This window comes from Melopsittacus undulatus, chromosome 18 (assembly GCF_012275295.1).
Source record: "Melopsittacus undulatus isolate bMelUnd1 chromosome 18, bMelUnd1.mat.Z, whole genome shotgun sequence".
In the NCBI taxonomy this organism is placed as follows: Eukaryota; Metazoa; Chordata; class Aves; order Psittaciformes; family Psittaculidae; genus Melopsittacus; species Melopsittacus undulatus.
In genome coordinates, this window is record NC_047544.1 from 3,642,922 (window position 1) to 3,658,030 (window position 15,109).

Sequence of the window (15,109 nt, forward strand, 5' to 3'; positions counted from 1 at the left end):
CGCGAGCCGTTCAGCGCATACAATAGCGCTTGCGTGGAGCCCTGGTTGCAGTACCGCACTTTGAACACAGGATGGCAGCAGAGAGAGGAACACAGCGCCCCAATGCGCTCCTCCGCTTGCAGTACCGCACTTTGAACACAGGAGGGCAGCAGAGAGAGGAACACAGCGCCCCAATGCGCTCCTCCGCTTGCAGTACCGCACTTTGAACACAGGATGGCAGCAGAGAGAGCCCCCAGCGTCGCACCGCGCCCCCCCCCACCTGCAGTACTGAGTTCTGTGAGGGTATCCCCCCTCCCCAGCCCTTGCACACCCAGAATGGGGGTTTGGGGTATTTTTGGGCCACCACAGGGACAAGGGGGACAGAACCCGCAGCTCCTGTCCCGCAGCGTGCAGGAAATGGTGCCATATCCCTTGCTCAGGCTCTGCTGTTAGACGTCCCCCTTCAATTCCAGTGCTGGGAGGGGGGCCCCAGGGCACCACGGCCCCGAGGTATCTACGGAGCATCGTGAGGCGCCGCCGCGGGGTTCTCTCTGCCTCCCACCTCGTTCGCGAACCGTTCAGCGGATACAATAGCGCTTGCATGGAGCCCTGGTTGCAGTACCGCACTTTGAACACAGGAGGGCAGCAGCGAGACGAACTCGGCGCTGCACAGCGCTCCCCCACCTGCAGTACCGCACTTCAGACACGGGATGGCAGCAGAGAGCAACACCAGAAACCACACAGCGCCCCCCCCACCTGCAGCTCCGCAACTTGGACACAGGATGGCAGCAGTGAGCAGCTCCCGGAACCACACCGCGCCCCCCCCAACCCTTGCAGACCCAAAATCAGGGGGTTTGGACCATTTTGGGGCCACCACAGAGCCTCCGGCTACACAAGCAAAGCCCATAATGGAAAGATCTTTTGGGGGAATGAGCCCCAAACGAAGCTGTTACCCCCTTTTCTTCAGAGGAACCCCCATCCTCTACTCCTCCAGCTCCTTCACCGAATCATCGCCCCCCCCAGTGACACTGGGGTACCCCAATGACATCATCTCCCCCCACATCCCCCCTCTTTGTTCCATCCTTCCAATGAAAAAAACACACACAAAAATGAGTATAAACTACTCCAAGGAGCAGTTCTTCACTTTAATAACTGCCACAGGTGCACACACATCCCTAAGCAAAGGGGGGCCCCCGGGGGGTATCTATTGAGCATCACAAAGCATCTGCACCAAAATCACCTGGGAATGTACAGGAGGAACCTAAAGCTCAAGCTCTTGTGCTGAGGATTCAGTTTCTGACTGCATTAAACATCCCAGTTATGATAAAGCAGTTTCATGTCCCCAGCAGACAGACACTGTGGGAACTGGGGCTTTATGCTTCTGGATCTGTGACCCCTGTCAAGAGCCACCCTTCCCTTCGGAGTCCAATGAGACAAAACCCTTTCAGGAACGGGGATTTGCATCCTGTGCCTCAGATGCTCTCCTGCATCACCAGGAGCACACAGCCGGATGCTCGCTCTGTGCCCAGTGAATGTGAGTTGTTTTCCAGCACATCCTGGGTTGTGCTACTTCACCTCCCTGTGCACAACCTCCTGACAGTGTAATGAAGACACTGGTCCTTGCAGCAAGGATAAATGAGCTCTAGTGGGTAAGCAGGGGAAGACTCCATTAAATCCATCAGTGAAGAGATCTCTATAAGCTACCAAAGGGAGAACTCCATAAAATCTGGAATGAGATCTTCATATGTCAAGGACTTGAGGCATTTTATTGGATCCTGGGTAGGGTCAGAGCACCAGTGCCAGCTCCCCTTGCTATGTGTGGATGGATATGCCAGGATTCAACTCACCACGAATGTCTTTTATCTACACAGACAGCAAAGCAAAACTGGTTTCAGTTACAGAGCCCTCATCACTCACAGCTCACGTTAGTGTTGGTGTTTACATGGGATCTGGCCCATGGTTCCCACCTCATTGCTTTCACACATCATTGCTCTTTGCTAAAATCTACCCCTATTTCCTCCTTTTCATTTGCAAGGCCAACAGAAAGGAAGCAAAACCAACTCAGAGCAAATAAATCATCTGCACGTGCACTGGTTTCTTGATGCTGTCTGTCTGCAGGCCCTGAGAGCATCTCTGATGTATGTCAAACCTGGTACCCAGAGTAAATGTGGGAATACAAACTGATGTTTTCACTGAAGAATGTCAGGTTTTCTTTCATTTCATTTCCCAGTGATGCAGTGAATTTCTTGCAGGTCTTAAGCTGATGGGACTGCAATAAGGAAGCTTTTGTTCCATGAACTTCAAGCCAAACTAGATCCTTCTTTCAGAGGGAAGCCTCTGTGCTTTAGGAGATCAGAATATAAGGGTAGATGGGTCACAACATAGAGAAACTACAACTTCCCACACCTGCCCCTGCCATTGCACTATGGACTTTCTTCATAATGACATAACAGAACAATGAACTTACTTAGGGAGGACACTGCTGGGTGGCTGGGGAAGCCCTAACCTCCCATTTGTGTATTTTCCTTGGTAAGAAGAAGAATAATGTCTTCCATCTGCCTTAAATCCATGTGTTCCCCTAGCCTGGATTTGTAAGCCCATTTACTTGTGCCTGTGCTTGCCTTTACACAGAGTAAGCTGGTAAGTGCCACTTGCAGCTTGCATTTCTCCTCATTACTGCATTTTTCTGCCTGTTACCATTAACTGCCCTGCAGTGTATGCAGAGAGCAGTGCCTGAAGGCAGGACTGAGCTCCTGGTGCGGAACAGAGTGTGGTTTATAGCTTGACCTCCTGTGACTTCGAAGTAAAAACGTCTGGGCTCAAGGGACGTGTCTGCTGAAAGCTGCCTGCACGACCTTAGCCAGGCTATGGGACATTCCTGCCCTTCACACTTGAGGCAGTGCAGTGGGACTGATAGCTCTGTCCTTTCCTTCTGCACTGGAACTGCTCAAGCCCTTTTGGAGTGGAAGGGTCTCTTGCCATGTGTTTGTGCAGCACTGGAGCCCCAGTCCTGTCTGGCAGGGCCATAGCACTCACACAATGAAGGGGCAAAGCAAAGGCTGCTTGAGCAGGATGGCGCTGCTCTAGGTCTCTCACCTTCATGCATTGCATCTACCCACACCCAGAAAACATTAACTCATCTTTAGGCACCAGGTTCTCTTTTCCTCCTTGGCGCAGGGAGATGATAACTGAGGTCATCTTTGTCAAATGGCTTCATGCTGAGCTCCTCTCCTTCTTAATCAGAACAAATTCCTTCTGGAGCATCCTCCTGATGGCCACGAGCCAGATTTCAGGAGTCAGAAACAGATTGTATCCCCCCAACCTATCCCAGGCTACAATAAGCTCTGTGACTAGCATGAGTGATTCAGGTTGGCAAGAGCCTCTCAAATTCTTTTAAAGCATCTTCCCAGATACACGTTATCCGTTCCACAAATGGATCCAAAATGGCACAATTGCATCCAAGGATAGAAAGGTTTTATTTATGTGACCACAGCTTTGACCTTGAAACATCCCTTTCTAAACTAAATGGAGGTTGGGCTCTTACAGTAAGTACATGCAGTGATTGTTGCTCGGTACTTGTACAACAGCAGGGTGGTAGGCTATTTTGGTTGCCCAGATGCTACCACAGCAAAAATAGATGCTAACAGTCATTTCTAATGGAAATTATTGAAGATCAGTTTGTATAATCTGACCACAACACTGCAAATAAACCCCTACCCCTCAAACCCCAATGTGCTGCTCACAGAGCCATGAAGAACCACTAAGTCATTTGCATGCTTAAACAGGACTTCAAGCCCAGCATTAGTGTTTACTGCTAATCATATTAAGCAAGGGATGTCTTTCAAGACTGCTTGTGACTCCTTCAGTCAGCAGAAGCAAAGGTACTATGTGTTTTGCTAAAATGCTAAGCATCATTTATGGGAATGGGAGTCCACTACCTCTGCCTGTAGCTGGAGCTCAGACCTAACAGGCTGGAGGATGACTTGGAAGCCTTTCTCCATCCCTGGCAGCTGAGTCAAAGCCGGATCTGAATGCTGAATTCACAGTAAGAGCAACCCCAACAAATCCTATATCCCTTGCTGCAAACACAAGAGCAGATGGGCAAGTAAATGACAGCTGATACATAACTGGACCAAGCCACCTCCAGTGTAACACTAACGATTCTGTGGTACCTGCTCTATGAGGAAGAAACAGGAATCCATTTTATTACTTTTCTGAAGGATCCTTCTGATCTCACTCTGAGCTATTCTTCTCAGTGTATCCCAAGGGCCAAGACAGGTAAAATGAGGCCAAAAATCCCCATCAGGCCCACTGGTCCCACATGTGTCTTCATTCCCACACTAAAGAAAGCTCAGTCTATTTCCTGGTGCGCTTTCTGCTTCTTCTCAGGATGGCTGAAAATGAAATTAGTCCCTTTACTCCACTACAAGTATGGGATCTGGTTACAGTATAGGCTCATGTTTACTTTCACAAGCAGATCACAGAGACACTCTAAGCCTTTAGTGCTTCCATCCACATTTTTCATGTCACAGAAAAAAAATGAACCTACAGACTTTTTTAATGGATAAATATACATAGTGCACAACATGTGCTGTTCCTAAAGCTGAGAGCTCTATGAATGATAGATAATACTGCTCTTTCCCTGGGCTAGGAACAACTAAAGACATGTTTGAAACAGAAGTGCTCCTATTTTTAATGCAGTAGCATGGAGTCACCCCAGGCTTTGCTGAAGTTTGCTTGCTGTATATACCAAAGCTGTCTTCGTACAGCAAAGTACTTAGACTTGTGTTTGACTGTGACTTCCACATACTTGTAGTCTACTTCGGATCTGAATATGTGCCCAAACTAGAGGCTGGATGAATAGGTCTGAAGTGATCATTAGGTTTCACTAGAAGGGAACTGTGTTCTGGCAAATGTAGAGGAGGGAAGTTTTCCCTTGGGCATCAAGAATCCCACTGACAAGCAGCAGAAGAAAATGAAATGTGAATAATACAAGAGAAACACAACACAGATCAATCAACCCACGTTAAGTACCTTTCACTATAGTTATCTTACAACTCTAAAATACCCCTTTGATACCTGGGTTTCACTCTGTAGCCAAATACTGAGGCAAATCAGACTTTGTTTTCTGACAACATTCAGAAATAATGAATTTAGCAAAAGCTCCTGTCACTCTGCAGGCTTTTGGATATGGAACAATTCTTCCTCTGAATCCTGTGCTGTAAGTTTCTAGACAATGACTTTTGTTTTTGCAAGCACAGAGGAAAGCATTTGCTATGCATAAAGGGAATTTCTGCCTTCTCCTTCCTTCCTGTGATGTGTGGGTCTGCTGATGAAGAGCAAGCTGAAGTCTGGTTTTGCTACAGTGCACACCCCCAATTAGAAAGTAAAGCATGTTCTGGGAAACTGAAGAATCAATGCAATCTGTAAAGCAGACTGCCATCAATAAAGTCAGTAGTGCCACAAACACCAACTTGAAATTCATCCCACTTAATTTAATTCAGATGAAATATTGTCTTCCCAAAGCCATGCAGGGTTTTTTACTACCACCCATTCTTTTTCTTCTGTCCTTTAGCTCAGAATGAGCCACAGATGCCTGCAGTGCTTGAGTCCCTTCTCCTTGCTCAAAGTCACCAAACAAGCTTAAAAATGCAAGGAGTGATAGCTGGCTAAGTGTGACTTGTGTACATGGTTTGTATTCAGCAGTAACATTGCCTTCTCTGTGGCAAAGTTCTGCCAGCCTTCCTAATGGTGGAATTGATTTAGTTCTATAGGAAGCCAAGTTACCTTCAGGAGGACTTCAAAGGAATCTGCTGCACCTGACTCAGAGCTGGGAGTCAAATCTGGGACCCCACATTCCTCAGGAGAAGAAAGCAAGCAGGAACTGTCAGTAAAACACAAATAACCCTTTTCCATGTTGTGCTTCCATTGTGGTTTCTTTATCCCTGTATCCACTGGGAAAGAGGAGACTTAAATCAAGGAGTCCTCTCTCGCTGCACAGGGAGAGCATTGTAGCATCCCAGAATAAGGTAGCTATTCATATAATAACTCTCTATAGGAGAGGCTGAGCTGGAACAGTTTGTGAAGGCCACCACCAAAGCCTAAGCTGGATTCTGAGTACTACTTGCTTAATCAGAACTTGATGCAATGTGTGTGACCTACACAGGTGATGCCCAGTTGAAAAGAGCTGGAAGCAATATGCTTCCAGAACCAAGGAACATCCCTCCAGAGGGCCAGATTCTGCTGTCAGGATGTCTCTTGTGGGTTCTGTGGAATGAGCTTTGCTGATACTTGTGTGATTACTGCTGGATCTGTGCCCACAAAAAGCAAAAGGATGTAGTTAGAGAAGGGGCTGCTTGGAGATTTTCTCATGAAATGGATTTCTCTTGGAAAATGTCAGCTTCTCCAAACCCAGGCTTTCTGTGGGAATGTATATACCACATGCAAAAACCCAAATGGTATTCCTGGTCACAGTGGGAGAAAGGGGAAACAAATTAAAGCAAGGAAAGGAGGGAAGAAAATTCTTCAGTGTCCCAGAATTAGAACTATGAGTGCTAATGAGATTTATGTGAGATGCTGAAATCATCTCAATGCAAAAAGAAATAACTGAGAGGATGCTGTGGTGTATTTTGAGTATTTAACAGATGCAAGATGAGCCTCCAGTTCTTGACTAAACTTGAAAAATCAGTTTTGTGTTGGTTATGTTCATATTTCTGTATCATCTGACAGAGGGCAGACTGAGCTGAGCTCTTAGGCAGAAGCTCTTCTGTGAGGGTGCTGAGGTGCTGGCACAGGGTGCCCAGAGAAGCTGTGGCTGCCCCATCCCTGGCAGTGCTCAAGGCCAGGTTGGACACAGGGGCTTGGAGCAGCTGCTCCAGTGGAAGGGGTCCCTGCCCATGGCAGAGGGTTGCAGCTGAAGCAGCTTTAAGTTCCTTCCACCCAAACCATTCTGGGATTCTATGAACTTCATTCCTATCTAGGAGCTTAACTGCTAAAATCAGTAGAGTTTGCATCTTTAAATACTTGCAGGTTTGATCTTAACTTCCTTAGTTTTGATTGATCCCTGTTGAATGTATTAGGTGACCTGGTTACAACACGTGCTATGTAGAACACGAATGAAAAGAACATGGTCCTACGTGCAAAAACATCCACCTGCAACCATTAATACCACAGGAAAACAAGGCATAAATGGCCTGAAACAGGTGTTCCCATTAGGGAGATGAGGATGCCCACCTCAGCTGCATCTCTAGGAGACAGAATGAGCCATTTCAGAAAGGTATTTCAGAGTTACCTGATCCTGTAAAACACCAAATCCAAACTGGTTTAAGGACTACTCATAGCTCAGAAAAGGCCATCTGGTGGCAGAGCTCCCCAGGGGTTTATAAATAGCACATCTCTTTGCAGACACAGTTCCTGACGTATTCACATGCTGATTAACCATCTGAGTCCTTATGCAGTTAATTCTGACAGCTGCTTTTGCAAAACTTAAGTGTGTGCATTAAGCACTCATAAAACCCACTTATGGACATTCTTGTACATCACACACTGTAAGTGCCAGCAAAAAATTAACAGAACTGGCTTATTATTGCCTCCAAGCAAGAAGTATTATTAGCACAACTGGAACATCTCCAGTTCTCCAGCCAATCACACTCAGTTCCCACTGCTAATAGGATCTTGCTCATTTTAGAACCAGAAGACATATCACCATGATGAGAGCATATACATAGGTCTAAATGCTGAGAGTATGACATGGTTATATAAATACCAGATAGCAAATTCTTACCTTCTCAGCAGGATTTGCTAGAAGTCTTCATCATTTTTTTGGGTAGATATAACAATAACTGCAGTAACCAAGACTAGCTTGACACTGTCACCATCCTTGATAAGCGTTTTCGTGCTTTTATTACATAGCACACCAATAACCATGATTCAAGGCATTATTCTCTCCAGTCAGCTAAAAGGGACTCCAGGAGTATTCTGAAGGTGCTAGTCTTGGGAATATTGGACTGTCTCCAGTTTAATCACACAGTAGAAAACCACATGTCAGTCAGTGAACACCACCGTTGGCAGGTCCCCACTACGGCAGTTATACACTGCAAGGGTAATAAAATACTGTTAGTAAAATATAGTTTGGAGATGAGCATAAGTATAACTCAAAAGACAAAAGTCTCCACTCTGTTAGTTATAAAGAGCCAAACTGCAAGACTGTGTCTCAATTATCCCTCAGTGCCAATGAGATAGGAAATAAATGAGTCCTTTATCTTCTCAATGAAGATTAACAGCATCATCCAACCCACCGAAATTAGTGCTTCTAAAAGATGCACACCCTGATGTAGGAGACTAACCTGGATTTTGGGAAACAGCAGGGTGAGATGTTCCTGGACATTCTGCTACTACATGCGCCAAGGATGTGTTGGTTCTCATTCTGTTAGGACTAACTGGATTGAGGGCAGTAAAGTGAGGAGTTCTGCTTTATCCATTTCTACCTGTTCAATGAGACAACCTCAGTATGTTCATTATAGGGAACACAATGTAGATCACAAGATACACACCTAATTATCTAGTTCTAAGTAGGTGTTTAATTCTAAGCCTAGAAGTGGTTTGTGTTATTAAGAAGCCTGATAAATAACCCTTTAGCAGGCTGTTCAATAAAGGAAACCAAAAACTTTCTTAGCCAACCCCCCTCCCATCACTTCACATTCAGTACTCACCTTTGGTTTTCCTACTGTTTTTCTCCCAGGCTGCAAGTGAAAACTGAGTCACACACTCACAGAATTTCAATCAGACCTGGGATAAGGAGGGATGTGGAAATTCAGTTCAGAAAGCAGCAGATGCTTTTAGCCAAAGGTCTGGGCAAGCTGGAACAGATGCCAGTTTTTCATAGAGCTGATAGCACGCTGGCACAAAGCTAGCATTAGGCAAATGTTCCCATCTTCACAAACACTCAAAGTGAAGTCTCATCCTACTGATGTCTGTGGGAGTTTTGCTACGGATTTCTGTGAAGTCATGTTTCTTCTCCATGGCACTATGGTGCTTAATCATGGGCCCTCTTCTACACAAATTGCTCACTCAATCCATTAGAGCTTTCTATAGACATTTTATTTAATATAACAAATGCAGCCAAATATCGATGATGATTTTGCAAGTTAATTGCATAGACTCTTCCTCTGTGGCTTAGGAGGAGTCTGCCAAAATATCATTAGTGTTTAATTAAATGAGTCTATATTGAGCCAACTTCTGCTCCCACTGAAAGCCATTGCATGCATTAAAATGAATTCAGGTTCTTTAGAATATGGCCTTCTTTACTGCTAAACTCTACATCGCTTTTGTTTCATGAAGCTAAGCTGCCTTTCCAGCAATTCCTAAGCTTTCTGCTTTACTTTAGCAAGCTTCACCAGACCAGCTGCAAAAGTCTTCAGCTAAGTTCAGTAAAGCAGGACCAGGTTACTTTTGTGCATCAGCTCTAAGGGGTTTCTATCGTGTACCAGCCAGAACAGAGTTCTGTTTCACCCATTTCTGAACTTGCTAAGGAGAGATGCAGACATCAGAGGAGTGAAATATACTACACAGGAGCACCACTCAGCAAGAGAGTTAGGTCTGTTCCTCAGTTTAGACAGACTTTGAAGTATAAATACCAGTGCTTTGCTCCTTGCAGGCCTTTGAACTGTTACTGACTATTTTGGTCAAATGCTCTCAGTGTCATCAGTGAAAAGTTTTATTTAAGTCTTGTGAGTGCCACACTGTGCCTCATTTGTAGACAATCAGAGCATTTGCAAACTTCAACCTCTGCCAACAGCTCTTCTTCACACCTATTAGAACACTACAGAGAGGGAGATAAATGAGGAAATCATAGATTTGTTTGAATTTGTTTCATTACAAATATCCAACACCCCAGTTAAGGCTAGAATTGTTCAGAGGATATCAGGAAATCTAGGAGGATGTGGTGTTTTATGTTTCTGAGCTGTTTTCTGGCATGAAGAGTCATCTGGTCAGGCTTTGCACAAGCTCTCACAGCAGCTGATCAGAAAACAGACCCAAGAAAAGCTTCACAAATCCTTTTTCTAGGTGCAAATATGTTAGAATTAAACCCAGAGGGATTTGTTTCACACACTTTATGTGAACAGACTATGCAGCATAGCTGTGTAGTCTATAGAACAGCATGCTGTCTTCTCAGCATAGAATTCACCCTTTATGCAGGTAGACTATGCAGCAGTAAAGACAAGTCCAAAGATGCACTTTAAAGAGTGAAGCACAGAGCACTTCTGCTGCTCTTTAGCAGAGTGGTGCATTTAACACACAGCAAGTAAGCAGGACCTTACACACTGCCATGAGAAGTCAAGTACACTGCTCAAACCTGCAACAGCTAGAATGTATACCACAGGGGAAGGTGTAAGGAGCACCAGTGGTCAGTTACTGGAGGAAAATAAGCCTTTTTTGGGCTTTGAACTTCAGTTGAATGCTTGTTTTATTTAGAACAAACCCAATCCACAAACCAACAAACCCTCATTATTATAATACAGCATGTTTCTTTCTCAAAATGCCTGCTGCTTTTTCCTCACCCCCCTCAATGGCCTTGGTGATCTTTTGTGATGAGGCATAAAATTATCCTCTGAAGTCATGAATATTTTCTTCTCCTTCCTAGACTAGAAACCACTACTGCATTCTTATAATTCTCTTACAAGTTACTTCTTAGATTGCTTACTTGTGTATTCCTCTGTTGGAGCTATAGAATTGTAAGAAGTAGGCATTACCATTTGTGTGCTTTCCTCCTGTGTGAGAGTACAGCAAAGGAAATGATAGACAATTCCCAGCTGTGCCTGGATGGCACTCACTCCTCTGTACAGACTGAAGTTCACTGTCCTACATCTCCTGCTAATCACCCTGTTAAAAGGGTTAAGCCATCCAACCTGGTTTTATGCTACTCTTTAATACTGTCTATCCATTTTCAGCTTTTTATGTTCTTTTACCTCCCCTAAATCTGCTAATAACTTTGTACCTTTGCCTATCAGAGAGCAAAGAGCAAATTGGGTGTGAAACCCTGCACACTACTGCATACTGCAATTAAGCACAAGGTATAAACTGCAGTGTTTGTTCAGTCTGTTTTCTAAAAGCAGCACTCAAATGGTGATGGACAGTGACTCCATCAAACCTAATAAAAACAGATGGAAAGCTTTCCCTTGACTACTATGCTGAGAATCAAACATCATGCCTTAAAAGTCATTATTGACTGTACCAGATCTGCCTCTAAAACCCTGCAGTGATGATGGTTTAGAGCTCTACAGCAATCAGAACATTACTATTGCAATTGTTATGGTGGTTATACAGTTATTTTCAATATAGTATAATCCAGAAACACCAAATTAAACCAGGATCCATTGCTAGATCCTAGAAAAAACACCAGTCCTGCCCAGTTTGTAGCTAAAAGCGTTTTTCAGTCTTGGCATTATCAGTATGGCACAGATATCTAAAGGAAGGTGAGCAGAAGACGGCTATTTACAAAGCCTTCTCTAAGATGCAGTCTCAGTAAGCCTGCATTTTACAATGTTTAGTTATTCTAAGTACTTCAAACCTTGTACACTGGTTATATTTAAGAATAACAATTGTCTTGGGTCCAACTGGCTCTTTGCCTACAGAAATAAGGACTTACAGGCTATATGAGCACAGACATACCTGACTGCTATCACATGCCTTGGTAGAAGAGGGTTAAGGGTGCAGTGGTTCTCATCTTCCCATCCTGGAGCCTGAATGTTGCATCAGACAGCAATATTCTCAGAGGGGACAGAGGGGTTATTTTCTGTAATAGATGGGAAAATGAGGGTTTAGAAAACAAACCAAACCACAGGAATTTCAACCCTATGGACAAGGCAGGAGATTTGAGAACTAGAAGATATCAATAAACATAAAGAATGTTGATACAATATTCCATGTTGCTGGAAGAAATGAGCTGTGCTTTACCACCCTGACACTGATCCATTCTTCACCTCATTTCATTGACACGTGTAATTACAGAAATTGCCCTTGCAGGCAGAGAAGAGATTTCTTCCTGTCAGGGCTGAACCTCAATCTCTTTCATTGAAATGGTTTACTTAATTTAATGATGTGATTTTTTGTTCACAACCTACTACTAACTCACTAGCTATGAGTTAGGACCAGAAGTGCTGTTAGGCAGGTAGTGTCTGCTTCCCTCACATGATTCTGTCACCCTCTAGTGAGAAATCATTTAATTGCCATGTTCTTCCTCTGTCCAGCTGTATAGTATGGAAAAGGCTTAAAGCACTGAGTGAGCCTGTGGGGAACAAGCAGGTCTATGTCACTGCCTTACCTCTTTCCAAATGGCCATGTACAGGCTTTGATTTTTAGCAATGTAGCTGCTTTGAAATGATATATTCACAACCCATTCCTTCAGTAAGTCAGCCCTGGCAATAGGCCAGTGATAAACCAGTTACTGCAACCATTGCTTCAAGGCCTTGCTATTCACATCACATGCTTCAACTCAGAGATCTTCAGATTGTTTCTGTTGCCTGGATGACCCACGTCCTCATGATGATATTAGCACAATGTAGAAATACACTCTATATTTAACACTCATGGTCTCTTTTTCCTTTGTACTGTCTTTCTTGGCAAAACACTTTTGTGCAAACATGTTTGGAAAGCAAATAAAAGCTATTACCGGTGTGATCCAGCATTTTTCCATCAGTTGTTAATGTATTAACTTTCTTTAGCATTCATGTTGCACACACTACTAGCAGCACACACAAAGACTGAGACAGAGGTGGTAGGCAAATGCAGGGGGGAAAAAGCCACTAAAACTAATTAGGCAAATAGAGTAGGGGATGCATTTGGAACCTGGGGCTTGCAAAAGAGAAAGGTCATCAGAGGTGTTTAATGCCTTGAGAGGAACAGGAATTAGGCATCTCTTATGCTAAGGTGCTCTTCAAAATCCCTAATTTGTATCTTTATAAGCCAACATCTCCCTGGTGCCAGTTAAGGGACTAAACAAACAACAGGTTTTAAGCACATAATGCACCTGGTTGTCCCCCTTGGCTGTTTCTGCACTGCTCCTCCTTGGGGTGGAGGTCTGGTCTCTATGTCTCCTGCCTGTCATCCCCTCCCCTTGGAGAGAAAAGGCTCTTCCCACAGCAATGCCACTCCAGCACTCCATGCTCCCACCATGGAGAAGATCTGACTATTTAAAACAGAGCTGTCCACAGAATCAGGTTTAATGTGTGGCTGTGTGATCAGATGAATCAACACAACTGAGTGTTATGGAAATGGCAATAATTGTGAAACTGGGAACATGCGAATCTGAACGTGTGTTGGCCACAGAAGGCAAAGTGCTACAGTCCTACAGTCTTATAGGTGCTTTGCACCCATCAAGTTGAGCTCTCATGAAATAAACATCCTCTATTTATAAAGCACCTCTTGTCCAGAGAGCAGAAAGTGCAAGGAATTACTATTAAATCTGACCCAGCAATGCCAAGACATTCCTAGATTGTACCAAATTATTTTCACATTTCAGTAATTTACTGAAGTTAATTCTTGAGCATTTTACTGTCAAGAAACCAGCAGGACTCCTAATTAATCTCCAGTCCCCCCTGCCAGGGGAATGGGGGCATTCCATACACTTTTCCTCTTGTTTTATGGTAAATAACACAGCTCACATCCTTGTAAGCACTTAGATCTGCCTGAACAATACAATACTCTGGAAAGCCGGCAAGGAAAGGTCTGACTACAAAGGCACCGCAGGATTGCTCTAGCAGAAAAGGGAGCATGAAATGATTAAAAAATCCCTCCAAACCACAGAAACAGAAACAGTGAAATTTGCCCATTGCTCTCTTGGCTCCAGCGAGCGTCCTGTGCTGCCAAGAACTTGTCATCAGAACCACCAACAGGACATGGGAAGAGCACGCTGCTCCCCTGCTCTTGCTGCTGCTCCAGCTCCCGCTGTTTGTGTCACTAACTTCCCCTGGGAATTTCTACAGATATGAAATACCTTCCTGCTGCTGACAGGGGCCGTGGAAGTGAAATGAAGTTCCTGTTGGCAACATAAAGAGTAGATCTCCTCCACATGAGAAATGACAGTGAGAGGTCTCGTTATGAATCACAGCTGAAAATGGTTAAATGATTCAAACAGGGATTAGTAAATATTCTCACTGTTATAAAGATGGTACTACAGGAGCTAAAAACTTTCTAAGTACTTCTATAAGCAGTAATCAGTAATGGAAGAGCTATCTTTGCTAGAAGTGTAGATTGGAATCACTCAAGCTTAGTAAAATATGCAAATATCTGCCAGTTTTGGCTTGAGCTGGAATGGGACTGGAGGAATTGCAGCATCTGCTGTCTCAAAATATTGAAGCAAAAGTCTGGAAAACATGGAAGAAAATAGGAGTTGGGTTCCTATAGTATCTCAAGTTTTCTTACTAGGGAATCAGTCAAATTGAATGCCAGTCGTTAACAAAATCTCTACTCTTAACTGATGCTTCAGGCAAGAAGATCATTCAATCCAACTAATCAGCTGAAAGAAGATGAAGCCAACAAACATTCGCAAGAAGCTGGCATTGAATTGCAAACTAGCTCAACAGAGTTAGCAAACAAGAAGACATCCAGCTATCCTCTTCAATAGTCTTTGTGTCACTAGAAGCTCTTTTGCTAGCACAATAAACAAGAACAGCAGTGCCTCTTCCTGCTCAGATAATGGATAGGAATTTAGAAATCATTTCACGGTGGATGAACAGCCAGCTTATTTGTAGCTCTGCTCTCATAAAGACATTGTAAGCTGTGAATTGCAAGGGGAAGAGAAACAAATGGAGGTTTGGGCAGCTTGTGCTCCTGGATTTGTTGCTTCTTCCACAGCCTTTTGCATGAATTTGGGAGCACCCTGCAGTGAATGTGCAGGTTTCTGTTTCAGTGGCCAATATTTGCCTCAGTATAGGGCAAAGTTAATGCAGTGTGGTTCAGGTTGGTTTCTGACAGGCTTAGCCTTTTGGGGATATAATTCTGCCAGGCTCTCTATCCATCTGTCTTTCAAACTCAGTGAGAGTGATTTTGCTAAGAGTAGGCACTTTGGGTGTCAAAAATATCCTGCCTTTAACTACAACTACTTTGCAGACACAGCTATACTTAAAGCTTG

The 15,109-nt window shown here is 44.0% G+C and overlaps 1 long non-coding RNA gene across 1 annotated transcript in view; it reads right to left on the minus strand.

Moving 5' to 3' along the window:
• Positions 1-4,870: 4,870 nt before the first annotated feature.
• The window catches only part of LOC115945429 (uncharacterized), a 32,343-nt gene continuing 22,104 nt past the window's right edge, over positions 4,871-15,109 (minus strand). The window contains exons 4-8 of the long non-coding RNA XR_004079763.2: positions 11,650-11,773; positions 8,691-8,766; positions 8,325-8,465; positions 7,763-8,072; positions 4,871-4,934 (exon numbers count right to left, since the gene is read on the minus strand). This is a non-coding gene — a long non-coding RNA (uncharacterized lncRNA). The remainder of the gene's footprint in view (positions 4,935-7,762; positions 8,073-8,324; positions 8,466-8,690; positions 8,767-11,649; positions 11,774-15,109) is intronic.